The sequence below is a fragment of the Arabidopsis thaliana genome, chromosome 5 (assembly GCF_000001735.4).
Source record: "Arabidopsis thaliana chromosome 5, partial sequence".
Taxonomy (NCBI): domain Eukaryota; kingdom Viridiplantae; phylum Streptophyta; class Magnoliopsida; order Brassicales; family Brassicaceae; genus Arabidopsis; species Arabidopsis thaliana.
Window position 1 is genome coordinate 10,958,415 of NC_003076.8, and position 14,308 is coordinate 10,972,722.

Consider the following 14,308-nt stretch of genomic DNA (forward strand, 5'->3'; position numbering starts at 1 on the left):
TTCGCTACAGACCAGGCGCTAAATGACGATGTAGTATAAGGAATGACGATCTTCTTTAGACTCTGTGTCTATGAGTGTGTAGGCCATTGCCTCGGGATAGCATGTATTCGTAGAAGGCCTTACCTAGGTTATCGGAAGCATGCTTGCATTAATTGTCCGCTGCATATTAGGAATTTGAGTCTGCATGCATTATACATTGTGCATTACATTTTGCTTGCATTGTGTGTTGGGTGTCATCTTTGATTGTGCGTTGCTTGTATAACTCGTACTTATTTTTGTTAGCTCGTAGTATTATTGTGTGTTGATTTCTGCTTAGGGGTAAGGGTATTAGGTTAACTCTATCTAGATTCGGGGTTCACTAAGTAATGCTAGATTACTTATGACGCTACTTATTTTGCAGGAAACCTTAGTTGACCAGCCTTGTAGAGGGCGCAAGAGACTTAGGACGAACCGATGTAGGTTTTACAGCTTTTTGTAAAATTCTTACTAAGCATATGATGTATGGTTTTCAAAGAGGATGCGAAAACTATATGCGATTTGGTATATATGTATAAAGACTCAAATTTCTAAAATTTATATGGTAGACCGACTGATATTAGTCTTTTCTGACTTACACAACACTCGTGTGCAATACGGGTTGAAAAGCCTTAGGCCATGTTCGAGAGGCTGGACACTTACGGTTTGACGACTCGGGCAAACGAATTTGTTTCGAAAACCTGGGTTGGCCGACTGCGGGCGTCTATCGTGATGCTCCTATTTTGTTTATATTTTAATAGCGGGATAGGGTGTTACAATATGCATCTATTTTATATCCTTTTACTGTAAGAGTGCCCGCCCACTTACACTTGAATATTACAACTTTGAAAACTTCATGGTAGTTTAACTCTATAACTTTGATCAGATTCCGATAGTAAGCTACAGTTCCCTTTCTTGGGTTAGGATCACGAGAACTAGCATAGCTCGTAGTCTCAGTAGCCACAAAAACACCACTATTTTGTGTTTTCAGGTTTGATTCTCTTTTTGTTGTCCGGAATTTGAAAACATTGACATCATAAGCTTTATACTTTAAAACATTTTCAGATGGACCCAGAGCTAAGCATCATATCATCAGTTAGCTCATCTAACTCATTTTGTCTTTACTTTCTACTTGATTCATTTTGCAAAACTAAGATGCATTTCTCTGTCAATATCGATAACACGATTCCTCCTGCTTTGATGAGATTGTTTATTCAACAACTCGGTTTTATATTTCCTAAACATACAATAACCATAACGTCTACATTAGTGAATTTCAATAAAACATAAATAAAATTAGTTGTTCTTGAATAAGAGAACTTACTCCCGTAGGTGATCTAGTAGTTGGCAGTTGACCAATACATGTCGATGTGCTTGTTGCCGCTCTACATGATTAAGAGTATAAACTTTACCCGCTCCAACAACTATTCCAAGGTTTGGAAATAAAAGTAAAAGTTCTGAATTTGGGTTTATGCTAGTCTCAGCTAGAGGTCGATCATCAACCCGGCCAATCCGAGTAAATCGTGTCTCTATATCATCGAGATACATTGAGCAAAATGTTACACACTCATCAGCTAAATATTGCTCACATATAGAACCTTCAGGCTTAGCGCAATTTCGAACATATCATTTGAAGTGTCCTAACATCATGTGTATATAATTGAATCTAGTAAGTTTCAGTTTCGTATATATATATATATAAACATAAAATGGGAAAACCTCACCTCTCGGTCGGATACATCCAACAAAATGGAACGGTCCACCGTATTTTGCCTCTTCGGTGAGATGTACTACTAAATGCACCATCACCGTGAAAAATGATTGAGGAAAAAAACCTCCATACGACATAAAGTTACTAAAATAATGTATTGTAATTTATCTATCTCATCGGTATCAAGCACCTTTGCAGATATATCTCTCAAAAACGACAAAGCTCAACAATTGTTGATGTCATGTTTGTTGGTAACAGATTTCAAATCGCAAGTGAAAATAGATTTCTCATTATTACATGAAAATCGTGGCTTTTTAAGCATGATAGCTTTCGACCATTGACATCAACACAACTTGATAAATTAGAAGCATAATCATCCGGAGTTTAACATTCTGGAAGACACTTAAAAAAGTGTCTTTCGCTTGATTGTTCAAAGAAAAATATGTTGCTTGATATTTCTCATTATCATCAGGCCACAAGTCAGAACGTATACCTAGCTCACGAAAGAATACTCAAAAAGACAACTTTAGAGAATACTTTTTTTCTTCCACTAATAAGTACCACATCTTCCTGCATCACGTTGCTTTCTTTTTTTTCCCAACTCCAACTAAACCATTTTTCTTACCAAGAGTAACATTAACTTGTTCTAGTTGATGAATAATAGTAGAACCTGTCAATGTTACTGGCGGAGATCTTGTTTCTACTTTTCCGTCGAAATGTACCATGTTTTGACGAAAGCTATGATCCCGAGGAAGAAAACGTCGATAACCAATTAAACAGTTTTTTCATGTCGTAAACATTATCCACATGATAGCTACTCGCATGTTAAATGTTTGCTTTGTGGAAGCATCTAGCGTTTTAATTCCATAATCACATAACTGCTTCAAGTCTTTGATTAGTGGCTGCATATATACATCGATATCATTACCATGAATGTGTTTCCAGGAGATAACCATATGGAGGATCATTGATGTGTGATTCATTGACATCCACTGTAGTGACCCTTGCTTAAGGGTAAATGGCCGTACAAGGGATGATCAAGAGGAGACCAAGATGAACTTAAAAAGAATCTAAAAACCATTAAGGATAGATAATAAGTAAGTTGGACGAGTCAAAATTAGTTTGGATCGGGAGAATTTTGAAAAGAACAATGGTTTGGTGAGATAATAGTGATTCAGGCGAACGATGATTAAAGTATTACCAATCCGAGCGACAACGACCATACCACATTATACAAGCCGCAACCTTTGATCAACCATTGACCAAACATCGACCCTTGACCAAGTCGTTGACTGAGAAACTTGGAGCCAAAGTTTAGAGAGTTGGAGCCAAATTTCTTGTTGCTTTGAGCCAAAGTCGTCGGAGAAATGTGTCGCCACCGTTCGCCATGCTTGACAGTTGTCCCGTGAGGTGTCAACACTCGCCAATATCTAATACCTTGGAGCGCAAGGTAAATATGCCTATAAACACTCGATTAATCCCGTGTCATTTAAAAGGAAGAGAGGGAAAACACTGAAAGGCTGCTACGGAGGAATTGTTGTGATCGTGAGCAATATCCAAGAATTCTGATTGAGGAACGTCAAGCATAATCAAGAAATGATCGAGAAATCTGATAGTCTGTTTTCTTTGAATCATTCCCATGATTTAGTTTTCGTCTAGAAACTATTTATAAGGGTTGATTTTGAGTTAACCGTCAAGATTGAAGGCTATTATTATAATGAAGAGTCGTTAAATCAAGATGAATGAAGTTGAGATGAGCCAAGGGAAGTTGAGTTGGGATCATAGTTAGGAAGTCATAAGATGTTGAGATCGTTGCTAACCTTAAACCTTTAGCCGAATCTCTGTGAGTCTTGAAGCGTGTGATATGGCAGATGATAGGTTTGGGTGTTTTTTTATTTTTCCACAAACACCATTTATATTAAGTTATCGGGAAGAGACTCTCCGCTAGAGAGAGCCATTCAGGAACCGATGTGCTTACATGGGAGAAAAGACTGTTTCAAGGCCAAGCTTTTTTAGCTAAACTATCTGCTCGAGTATTAGAACTACGAGGAAGAAATCTAATATTGAAAGAAGGGAAAAAACAAACTAAAGATCGGTAAGAAGCCAATTCCGCTACGAATGTCGGCCAATCGTCTTGGTTGTTTAGGATAGAAATCAGGTCTGAGCAATCTGAAGCAAAAGTACTAGAAGTATCGCCAATGGAGATCATGCATTCCATTGCCCATAACAAGGAGTCAAATTTTGCATGGAGCGGTGATAAGCTTCGACGAGCACTCTTGAGCCCAAGATGGAGGATTGAGTCTTGTCGAACAAGGACCCATCCATGCCCGCTAAGAGAGTCATCGGCATGCCATGAAGCATCAAGTTGACTTTCAGAGAGACGGGTAAGCGGGCTCTGAGAGCTTAGAAAAAAAATTAGGCAGATGTGTGCATCTTCTTTTAGAGTTGCATGTTTCCACACCGCTGCCTCTTTAAGTGCCAACGCCAAAGTTTCGGGGGGGGGGGGGAGGTTCCCTGAAGTTCTCAAAAACAAAACGGTTTCTACTTTTCCAGATATACCAAAGTATCCATGGAAAGAGTTTCAATACCTCCTCTCCGATTTCAAATTCTCGCCCACGCCAAAAGAGAAAGACAAAATTATAGAAGAGGGAATTTCTAGGGAAAATATTCCCTGAGGTAGGAATAGGCGATAATGCTTGTCTCGACGGTGGACAATGAAATAGAAGATGATTGATTGTTTCTTCTGTTTCTCCGCAACGAGGGCATCCTTTATCCGTACCCATATGACGATATGTAAGTCTTTGACAGGTAGCTAGACAACCAGAGATACATTGCCACGCGAAATGCATAAGCTTCCGCGTAGTTTTAAGCTTCCATACTTGTGCCTGAAGTGCCGAAACACCTGGTCCCTGAAAAGGGGGGCCACAAGTAGGACGAGACAGATCTCTCGCAGCCCAATATCCTGACTTAACAGGTATTTATGTGGGTGATTGATTGCTTGCTTGGTTGTGTGCGTTTAGGGTGAGTTCTAGATATGGTTTGATTACATAGTCTTACATTCATTGATTGATTTCGTGAATTTAATGAGTATTGAATATTAATTGATGGTGTGAATGGTAGTATTAAGCCGTATAAGTTATCATTTAGATTCTTATATGTAAAGGCTTATATATGAGAGGTTGTTTAGGTAAGGATATTGATGATTCTATGTGTTTAATTAACCATATGTCTCATAATATCTTGAAGTATTGGGTCTTGATACATGGTGCTCGTGTTTGGAGTCAGAGTTAACCATAAGCGTATCAAGACAGTGATATAGCTGTCCTTCATTGTAGGTCGTGTAATACAGGATCAAATATGAAAAGAACTTTAAATATCAATGGATTCTAAAGAGCAGATTCATAGCTAAGATTTCTTGTTCTTTTGTATCAATGGTTCAAAAGAACATAGAATTCAAAGACTTTAGAAGAGAAGAACTTCTATGTTTTATTCATAAACCAAAAGCTGCATTTACAAATCCATAGAAGTAACCTTAAATAAGACTTAAAACCCTAGAAAGCAACACCGTCAAAGAACGAAAAGTAAATAAGAAATAACACCAAAGCCCAAGTAAAAAGCCCAAACAAAAATAAGAAAGATAGACCAATATCAAACACGTAAAGCTCAAGTGTGTTTGATAAGAGAAGATGCGCTACATCAGGTCTCTTGGGTGAGAAAAAATTTGACCTCGAATTAGCATTGTCATCCTGAACCACTAAAGGAATCTCCTCATGAAACAAACCAGCAACATCGTGGAGAGAGTTAGGAAAAGCTAAAGCTGCATTTGAAGAAGATGACATATCCATGGTCGTCGGCGGAGCCGACATCGTATCCGTCTCTTGAGTAGCAGCCAAAAATTGTGATCGAGTACAATACTTAGGAGGTTTGTGTTCCCCGACCTTTTTGGTAGCCTGGTCCGCAACTTTTTCACAGAAACTCTTGTTTGAAGTCTCTTGGAAAGGCAATAATGGGATGCGTTTTTCTTCAAATGTGAAGCTGTAAGTGTTGACAAAGCCATCATGCATTCTGCGTCTATCATATTGCCATGGACTACCCAAAAAGATGACACGCATCCATGGGAATGACATCACACCAAAGTATATCCTTGTAATTTTCTCCCTATGAAAACAATACACGGCATCACTTAGAAATACGCTTATCTGTTTTCGATTGTAACCACGCCAAGCGATATGGAACTGGATGCGGTTCAATAGACAAGGCGAATTTATAAACAGTCTCTTCTGAAATGGCATTGGTACAACTACCAAAATCGATAACGAGGCGAAAAACTTTTCCACGTATTGTGCAAGTCGAGCAAAGAATGTCCGTACGCAGCCAAGGCTCTTCGAGACTATTGGGCATCAAGAAGCTTCTACGTGTAATCAACCTGCATATCCTTTTCCTCATCCTCTACAGCCTCATCGTATATCGGGTCATCTCTGATGAAGAGCCCTCATCTCCCTTGATGAGGACAATTAGATTTTCTATGCCCTTTTTCTCCACATCCAAAACATTTAGCAAGACGGTTACTACGATGGGCAATTGTACCTTCGCCTGCGTCAATTGCTCGTGGCGGGATAGGTTGGTGAAGAGTAACCTTTGTTTGCTTATTGTTTCCCAAATCAATAAAAGAACCTCCACATTGACCTGTTGTTGAAGAATTCCATGAAGAAGAAGCGTTAACGGCTTGTTTTTTGATTAAGAGAGCTTGCTGGTGAGCTTCAGATACCGAAATGGGGTTTACTTGGAGAAATGAATTCTGTAATTGTAGACGCAAACCACCGATAAATCTAGAAACCAATTGTTCTTATGTTTCGTGTAGTAAGTTACGTGACATCACGTTGGTGTCGAACATGATCCCTTGCAAACGAGTTATCTTCAACGTCATCATCCTCATCATCAACGTCTTTTGAAAAGTTGTCTTTTGTTGTTGCAAGAACACGGTTGTCGTGAGCTTGAGCAAGAGTTCTCACCGCCGCTTCCATGGTGGTTCAAATCGTATCACCAAGGCTTTGCTGAAACTCTGTCATCATCTCTCTGAACGCCAAGGTCTGCTCTTCGAATGTTGCTTGAAGACTCTTCTTAGGTGGCATGATTAGGATCGTTTTGTCTTTGATACCTACTAATGCAGGGAACAAATATGAAAAGGACTTTAGATATCAATGGATTCTAAAGAGCAGATTCGTAGCTAAAATTTCTTGTTCTTTCGTATCAATGGATCAAAAGAAGAGAGAATTCAAAGACTTTAGAAGAGAACAACTTCTCTGTTTTATTCATAAACCAAAAGCTGCGTTTAAACATCCATAGAATTAACCTTAAATAAGACTTAAAACCCTAGAAAGCAACACCGTCAAAGAACGAAAAGTAAATAAGAAATAGGAACAAAGCCCAAGTAAAAAGCGCAAACAAATTAAGAAAGATAGATCAATATCAAACACGTAAAGCTCAAGTGTGTTTGATAAGAGTTAATGCGCTGCATCACCGTGCTATCGTGGAGTATTGTTTAACTTTGGTAACTCGATCTACACGTAGTGCGAAGGGCTCGGAGAGATTGGGTTAGCTACCCTAGCTGATGCAGTCTACACGACGGTGTAGCGTTTGGTACTGATGCTCTGGTTACATGTCTTTGTAGTTGTAACTTGGGAGTTCACAAGAGTGTGTATGGTGTGGGTGAATGTGTGGTGTGGGTGAATGTGTGGTGTGGGTGAGTGAAGGCAGCATATCAGGCCCTATAAAACTTATTTAAATATGGAGTCAAAATTGCATGTGCATGTTTTTGTAATTGCTTCGGCAAGCTACCTTTCGTTGCTATTCTCTGATGCGTGTTTCGTGTTAGAATTATGGGATGAAGAACTAATATCTGTTACAGGGAATTACGAGCTCACTAAGTAATGTTAGATTAGTTATGACTCCATTTTATTCTGCAGAAAACCTTAGTGGGAGCCATTAGAGAGATGCTCAGGACATAGGAATGTAAATATAGAGTTATTGGTTTTGCAAAACTTAGTGATTTCGATTCTTGTTGGATTTGAGCGTGTATGCTCAAGGGCCCATTGTTAAAACGTTTGGATACTTGTTGTACGAGAACTTATATGTTATAAAATATTATTTTCGTATAAAGAGTGTGTTTCATTCGATATTAGTCTTGTCCAGACTAACACAACTTGCGATCATGGCAAGGGTTGAAAACCCTCAACTTGCAATTTGAGGGATTCTTCATATGGATGATTCGGATAAGGGTCTAAATGCGTTTGGAACCTAAGTTAACTCGTCTATATGAGCTATCAACGTAGCGTTTTTGGCTTGCCCTTGGTTTGTCCGACCATAGAGCAATTCAGGGGCGTTACATCCACGGTGGAAAGTTATAAGGAACTAGTATCACTGGCCAGATGCTATACTACTACTCATAGTACCAAATGGGTAGAAACCATCATTTGCTAAACCAAGTCTGACATTTCTTGGATCAGCTGCGAATTTGGTAAATTTTTAATCAAATGTCTTCCAAGTCTCTCCATCTCTTGGATGTCGAAGTTTACTATCATTATATTAGCAGTTGTATGCCATCTCATGTGGGTAGCTGCTTTCGATGACATGAATAAACATTGCAGTCGTGGCTTTAGAGGAAAATAACGCAAAATCTTTGTAGGAACTTTATTTTTCTTATTCTCTGATCCAAAAACCATACTCTGCGAAGAAATGTTATCTTTCCAACAAGAGGGTTTACAAACTTTGCGAATCTCCCTTTTTAAATTTGCATCCCAATATAACATGCAATCATTTGGACATGCGTTAATTGATTCATAAGTCGTTCCTTGTTTTCGAATAACCTTTTCATGTCATTAAATGAAGCTGGTAATTTGGCATGTGTAAATGCATCTTTCAGCAAATCAAGCATCATAGATATCTCCTTGTCACTAATTCCACACAAACATTTGATATGGTACAACTTCAATATGAAAGACAACTTCGTGAACTTATTACTTCCCATATATAGCTTTTGGATAAATTCAGCAAACAAATCATCAAAACCTTCTCCTTTTCCACAATTTCCACTTGAAGTTGATGGTATATCAGTGTCCACAGGTTGATCACACGATCCAGGTACGTGTTCACCAGACAAATTCGAATTAATATCGGTGAAAAGATCATCCAAGAGATTCAAAGTTGAATCTAAATCAGCTCGATCAATATCAGAAGGTACTCTTGCATTCCCTGTGACACATATATCCTCTCCATGTAATACCCAAGTTGTATAAGAGCTTAAAAAGCCAATGCACATCAAGTCACATTCAATATCTTTTCTTGACTTCATTTTTGTTACATTTAACGAATACATGGACACTTCATCATTTCTGCATTTGATTTATATGAATCCAAGAAATTTATCACTTCTAATATTGTATTCTTGAGATAAACTTGGTTTGTCTATCCATGACTTATCCATTACAAAACCTAAAAACATATTCTCACAATTTGTAAGCTTAAGAAATTCAAAAAAATAATATTAAAGTTCAAACAAGAGAGTAATAAAGAGAAGGGTATTATCATTATCTCTACTCAAAAGACTGTAAAATTAAGTCACTCGATTTTCAACTGTTCCCAATACTCTGTTCATCATACAAATACAATTGTACCTCTATAACTCATTTCAAAATTTTCATTACCGCTAGCCTAGTATTGTGTCAAACGACAACATAATCTTTTCAGAGATTTGATTTGGAGAAGCGTGATCCAATTAATAAAGAACTAAATAGAACTTTGTTAGAAAATATTGAAGAGTCGCGTCTCCATGTCCTCTATATTTATCTGTTCTCATCTTCGCTCATTGAGACACCATAACCCTAGAAAAACTTGAAGAGAAAACCGTTTACCAGTGCACAAACTTTTACAGTCCAATCTCCTAGTCACAGTCCCATTTGGAGTCGGTGATCTTATATTTCTTCTTCAGATTTAACTCACAACCTGTGGATTTCACTTTATATGGTATGGATTAGAGTTCAATTCTCATTATCTTAGGGTTTCTATTGCCATTGCCGATCATGTTAACCCAATTTTTTTTTTCCGTAGATGGGGGAGGTTGATTTACCGGACCGATTGATTGCTTTTGGAGAAGAACCGCTAGGCGAAAGGGTTAATATGCCCACCATATGTACTTGCTATTTGATCCATCATAGATGAGCCTTAGGCATCTAAGAAAGAACATGTAGGCTCATAGAAGGGCTCTGGTTTAGATACTAGGTGAACTAATCAAACTTGATAATAATGCATGTTTATGTTAAAGATCTCTTGGCTTCTCCGGTTATTCTTAGCTATAGGCATAGGGAGTTTCATGGCACGCCCACCGGTTACTCTAAAATCATAGTTTGAGTTCGAGAACGGTGCGATAACAACCTAGCTATTTCTAGATCTACTATCATCTGTTTCTTGAGAATACCCCAAGCCTGACGTTTTTATTATCTTGTTTCACAACCATCCAATCGATTGCTATTGCTTACTTTTTGTTTCTCTTTATTTTCATAACTGTTTTACTTAGCTTAATTCAAAACCTTAGTCTATTGCGTGATCCGAGAGCTTTGTGAATTCGATCCCTAAGTGCTGCAAATGACCTCTTTATTTGAGAGAGTGGTCTTAGGATTAATTTGACCTATATCAGGTACTCCTGTCCAGTTTTCGTTAAAGGAGTTTAAGATAGTTACCGGGCTTCCGTGTGGCAAATCCGAAAGTCTTAAAAAGAAGAAGAGAGGGACGGGTGGAGAGCAGATCCTTTACTACAGTTCTTTGTTTGGCCTTGAAGAAGATGTTACTGTTGAGAGGGTTATTACAATGCTAAAAAGGGTGGTAACGGATCGGGATATAAGGTTGTGATATGCTTGTTTGGCTCTGGTTGATGGTTTCTTGTTACCCACCTCTCATTACCCGAAAATAATGAAAGATCAAGCAAAAATGGCTGAGGATCTTAAGGGGTTTCTGTCATACCCTTGGGCTCGTCTCTCTTTCGAGATGATGATGATTTTCATTAACGAGAGGGAAGTTGAACAGCTCTCCACTACGTGTGTGGCAGTTCAAGGTCTTCTATACGCTTTGCAACTCGTTGTCTTGGAAGCATCCCCCGCCATATAGGAAAGCCCTCAAATAGATGAGTTTGCTGGGTCAGACTCAGATGAAGAGGCCGCCGTTGAAGTAGGTTCTTGTCAGGGCGTTGCCCTCAAGCTTGGCAATGCTAAAGATGTGGATGCCAAATGCGAGGTAATGTTTTTTCACAATAAGTCGATAACATTTTGGTTACCACCATAGCATTTGAGTTATAGTTTTTAATAGCTTTATTATCGTAATTAAAGTTGCCACTAGAGTTATCCGATAATATTTTTAAATATGATGTAACTATTTATCATGATAACGATTTCATTAACATATTTTATATGGTAACTATTACTTGCAGTATCATGTTGATCCAATTATATTCCCCGATTCTCGGTTGAATCCCAAAGAAGATTTAACATGGTCTGACGACGAAGATGATGTTAAGGTTGAGAACATTGTGAAGATGGCTGAGGAAGGCAAGTTCGAATGAAATGTTTTGTGGCGGGTGTATCCCATCTAAGATTGTGGTTGCGTCTAAAAAAAAAAAAAGGTGGCAAAACCAAGGTGGTTCGTGGCAGGAAAACACCATTCAATGCTAGATCAGCTACTAGTCTGAGGAGAAAGCATCAAAGTCCCATTGAAGAGGAAGGTGAAGGGTCTGGTGGTGTAGATCTCGCTGCTTTGTCCTGCATGATTGATGACAAACTAAAGGCACAAGCCAAGAGGATTATCAAAGGGTGATTCATTGGTTTCCGGAAAATTTGATTGTTGATTCTGGTAATCTCAAAGGTGCTGCTTTTGGGGAACATGGTCCTCAAGCTAACAAGGAAGCCGCCGATGCTGATGAAAATGCCAATCCAGTTCCTCTCCGGAGTCCAAAAACAAAATTGCTGATGCGAATGTTAACCTCAATCCACCGTCGAGTCAACCCGTACCTATGCAGACTGATTTTACCCTTCCGTCTTTTCACGGAGACCAAGCTATATCTGCTGTAGACGACGTTGTTTCTTTCTACAACTCGGTGGATGTACCGGACGGCCAGTCTTGCGGGGGAACAAATTTTAATAATGAGAAGGAATTTCAGGTTAGCGGATACTAATGATATCGGGTTAATTCGTTGAAGAATTTTTTTTTCTTTCTTAATCACGCCTTTGCGCAAGGCGACGTGGGGATGAGAAATGATACAACCACAGACGAACGACCAGGTTATATCGTTAGCGGATACTAACGATACTGTGTTAAATTGTTTTGTACCTAATAATATTCTAACTTATTCACGTTGGCATTGTAGGGCGACGTTGAGATGGGAGATGATATTACCACAGGCGCGGACGACCAGTTGGAAAGATAGTTAAGTTTGTTGTATTACTTATAAAGATAGTTAAGATTAGTGAAATCTTACAAGTTTTTTTTGATGAAATTAAATGATTCTCATCCCTAAACGTTGTTACTTGTTAGCGTACTTAGACGTTAACAAACCAAATATCCGGGCATTTTAACCTTCTTCTTTTCACCAATTCGGTTCTATCTCTTCTAATTTCCAAATGTTGTCTTGGTTGTAGGGCAAATCTGACATGGGAACCATGTTAGATAATAAAGGAAGATGAAAAAATAGTTAACACGGTTTTGTAGTTGTCCTGTTGTCAATGCTTGTTAATTGGTAATCATACTATTATCGGGTAGTTTTCTATAAGATCTGCGGGGAACGAAAATTTTTTTTGCTTTGATAACATACTTATCCGGTAACAAATTACTATTCTTTTTATTGTAAATTAGGTCAATAACATTTCTGCTTATCTTATACATGTGTGCTTACTAATTTATATGTGCTTATCTCCCATAGTGGTGAATTAGGTCAGCGCTACCCTAGAGCCTCCACCGTCCTCCTGTCGAAGTCTGATATAACAGAAGTTAGTTGACTAAATTTCTTATTGCCGCGGTTTTTTATTTTTATAAATCAGCACTCAGTTACCGGTTTATGGTGGTTTAACAATTCATGATACTACTCGTGGATTTGATGTTGCACCAGATCGTGTTGAGGTATGTTAGAAGTTTAATTATCTTGTTAAGAGAAACACACTTGTGAATCTATCTGCCAGTTAATGTTCTAATCTTTATTTTTGCTTGTAGATTAGTGGAATTCAAGTCCATGTTTCATTGAACCCCGTCATTCAGTTGAAACCCAGTTCAACTGTCTCTGTTGTCGTTCCACCAATCGTTGTACCCATTCCACTTGCGGTACACGCAGAGGTTAATTTTTTTTTGCCTCTTATCGGTAATTTTATTTGTAGCTGCTAAAGGTTTAAATGTCCCGTTTCAGGCTGGTGACGATTTTCCTATATATTCTTCCCAACACCAAACACGTGTCAGCGAGGAGGTTTGTTACTAGTTTATTATTTTTGGTTGCACTTGTTAGGAAACTTTCTTGTTAACCTTCAGAGGCATTCTATAATTTTGTTGAATCCGCAAATAAATTTTCTATTGTTTTATGCAAATCGTTCCAGCTCAACCCGCTATATCTAATGCTTCCCTGAGCCAGTAAATCCCTTCGAAGGTTGTTTATTTATTTTTTCATTTTAACCTTATAGTAAAAATCATTATTAGATACTAACGACGGTACATACGCAAAAGGATTATTATCCTGCTATTATACTTAGGCATCTTGGTAAAAAAATTTTAATAGGTTGTGGATTTTGCTTCTGGAGAAGCTAGTTTCTTACCTACTCAACATGTAATAATTGTTCTTCTTTGCTAATTTTAATTCTGACATTCAACATCTCTCCACTGAATAGTCTCTAGTTTAGTATCTTCTTACACCTGTTTATTTCCCTTTTTCAAATATCGATGATTGATAACGCTCATCAGGATTCAGATGAGGTAAACAAAATTTTTTCCACGTGTTTTAAATTATTATCTTTTTTTTAACCTCGTTAATTTGCTTTTTTAATATTTTCTAGGACTTTACTACGCCGCATAAGATCACTATTCTCGATTCCAACATTCAGCTTCGCCGAGATTCAGCGTTATATGCCAAACTCCAGCCGTTGGCTGCCATGCTCCCTTACCTCTTCAAACAGTCTAACTCGTCAGTTGGTCCTATCTTACTACACCCTTTCCCGCTTGATCGCCTGCATAGCATCCCTCAGGTCTCCTCTCCCTTTGATTTTGTGTTCTCTCTGTTTTCCTCATACATGCTCATGCTGCCGGTGAGGTTGAAGAATGCGTGAATTTGGATGTTGCCACTTTGGATCAAGAAGTTAAAAAAATCGTCTCCACTATAATATTGTCTAGGGTTGTATCCTAAGTTATTTATTATCGAACTATCGACTAACATACTCAGTTTTTCTTCCTTTCGCCTTTTGATATGTTTGAACTGAATTTCCGGCTTTATTTTGTGTATGGTATTTTGCTTATGTTTATCAAGCCGTAATACTTTTATTAATTCCATATTGTGATCACCCA

At 38.2% G+C, this 14,308-nt stretch overlaps 4 pseudogenes across 4 annotated transcripts; 1 reads left to right on the forward strand and 3 right to left on the reverse strand.

The window, feature by feature from the left end:
• Positions 1 to 676: 676 nt before the first annotated feature.
• On the reverse strand, positions 677 to 2,965 carry AT5G28927 (annotated as a pseudogene; the record flags this gene model as incomplete). The annotated part of the gene is made up of 1 exon: positions 677 to 2,965.
• Positions 2,966 to 3,653: 688 nt separating this feature from the next.
• On the reverse strand, positions 3,654 to 4,700 carry AT5G28928 (annotated as a pseudogene; the record flags this gene model as incomplete). Its single annotated transcript has 1 exon — positions 3,654 to 4,700.
• Positions 4,701 to 8,111: 3,411 nt separating this feature from the next.
• On the reverse strand, positions 8,112 to 9,218 carry AT5G28929 (annotated as a pseudogene; the record flags this gene model as incomplete). Its single annotated transcript has 1 exon — positions 8,112 to 9,218.
• Positions 9,219 to 9,832: 614 nt separating this feature from the next.
• On the forward strand, positions 9,833 to 14,073 carry AT5G28930 (annotated as a pseudogene; the record flags this gene model as incomplete). The annotated part of the gene is made up of 15 exons: positions 9,833 to 9,895; positions 10,047 to 10,109; positions 10,445 to 10,600; positions 10,727 to 10,832; positions 10,920 to 11,011; positions 11,205 to 11,326; positions 11,425 to 11,502; positions 11,583 to 11,706; positions 11,790 to 11,930; positions 12,138 to 12,184; positions 12,808 to 12,886; positions 12,977 to 13,096; positions 13,167 to 13,223; positions 13,712 to 13,723; positions 13,804 to 14,073.
• Positions 14,074 to 14,308: the final 235 nt, after the last annotated feature.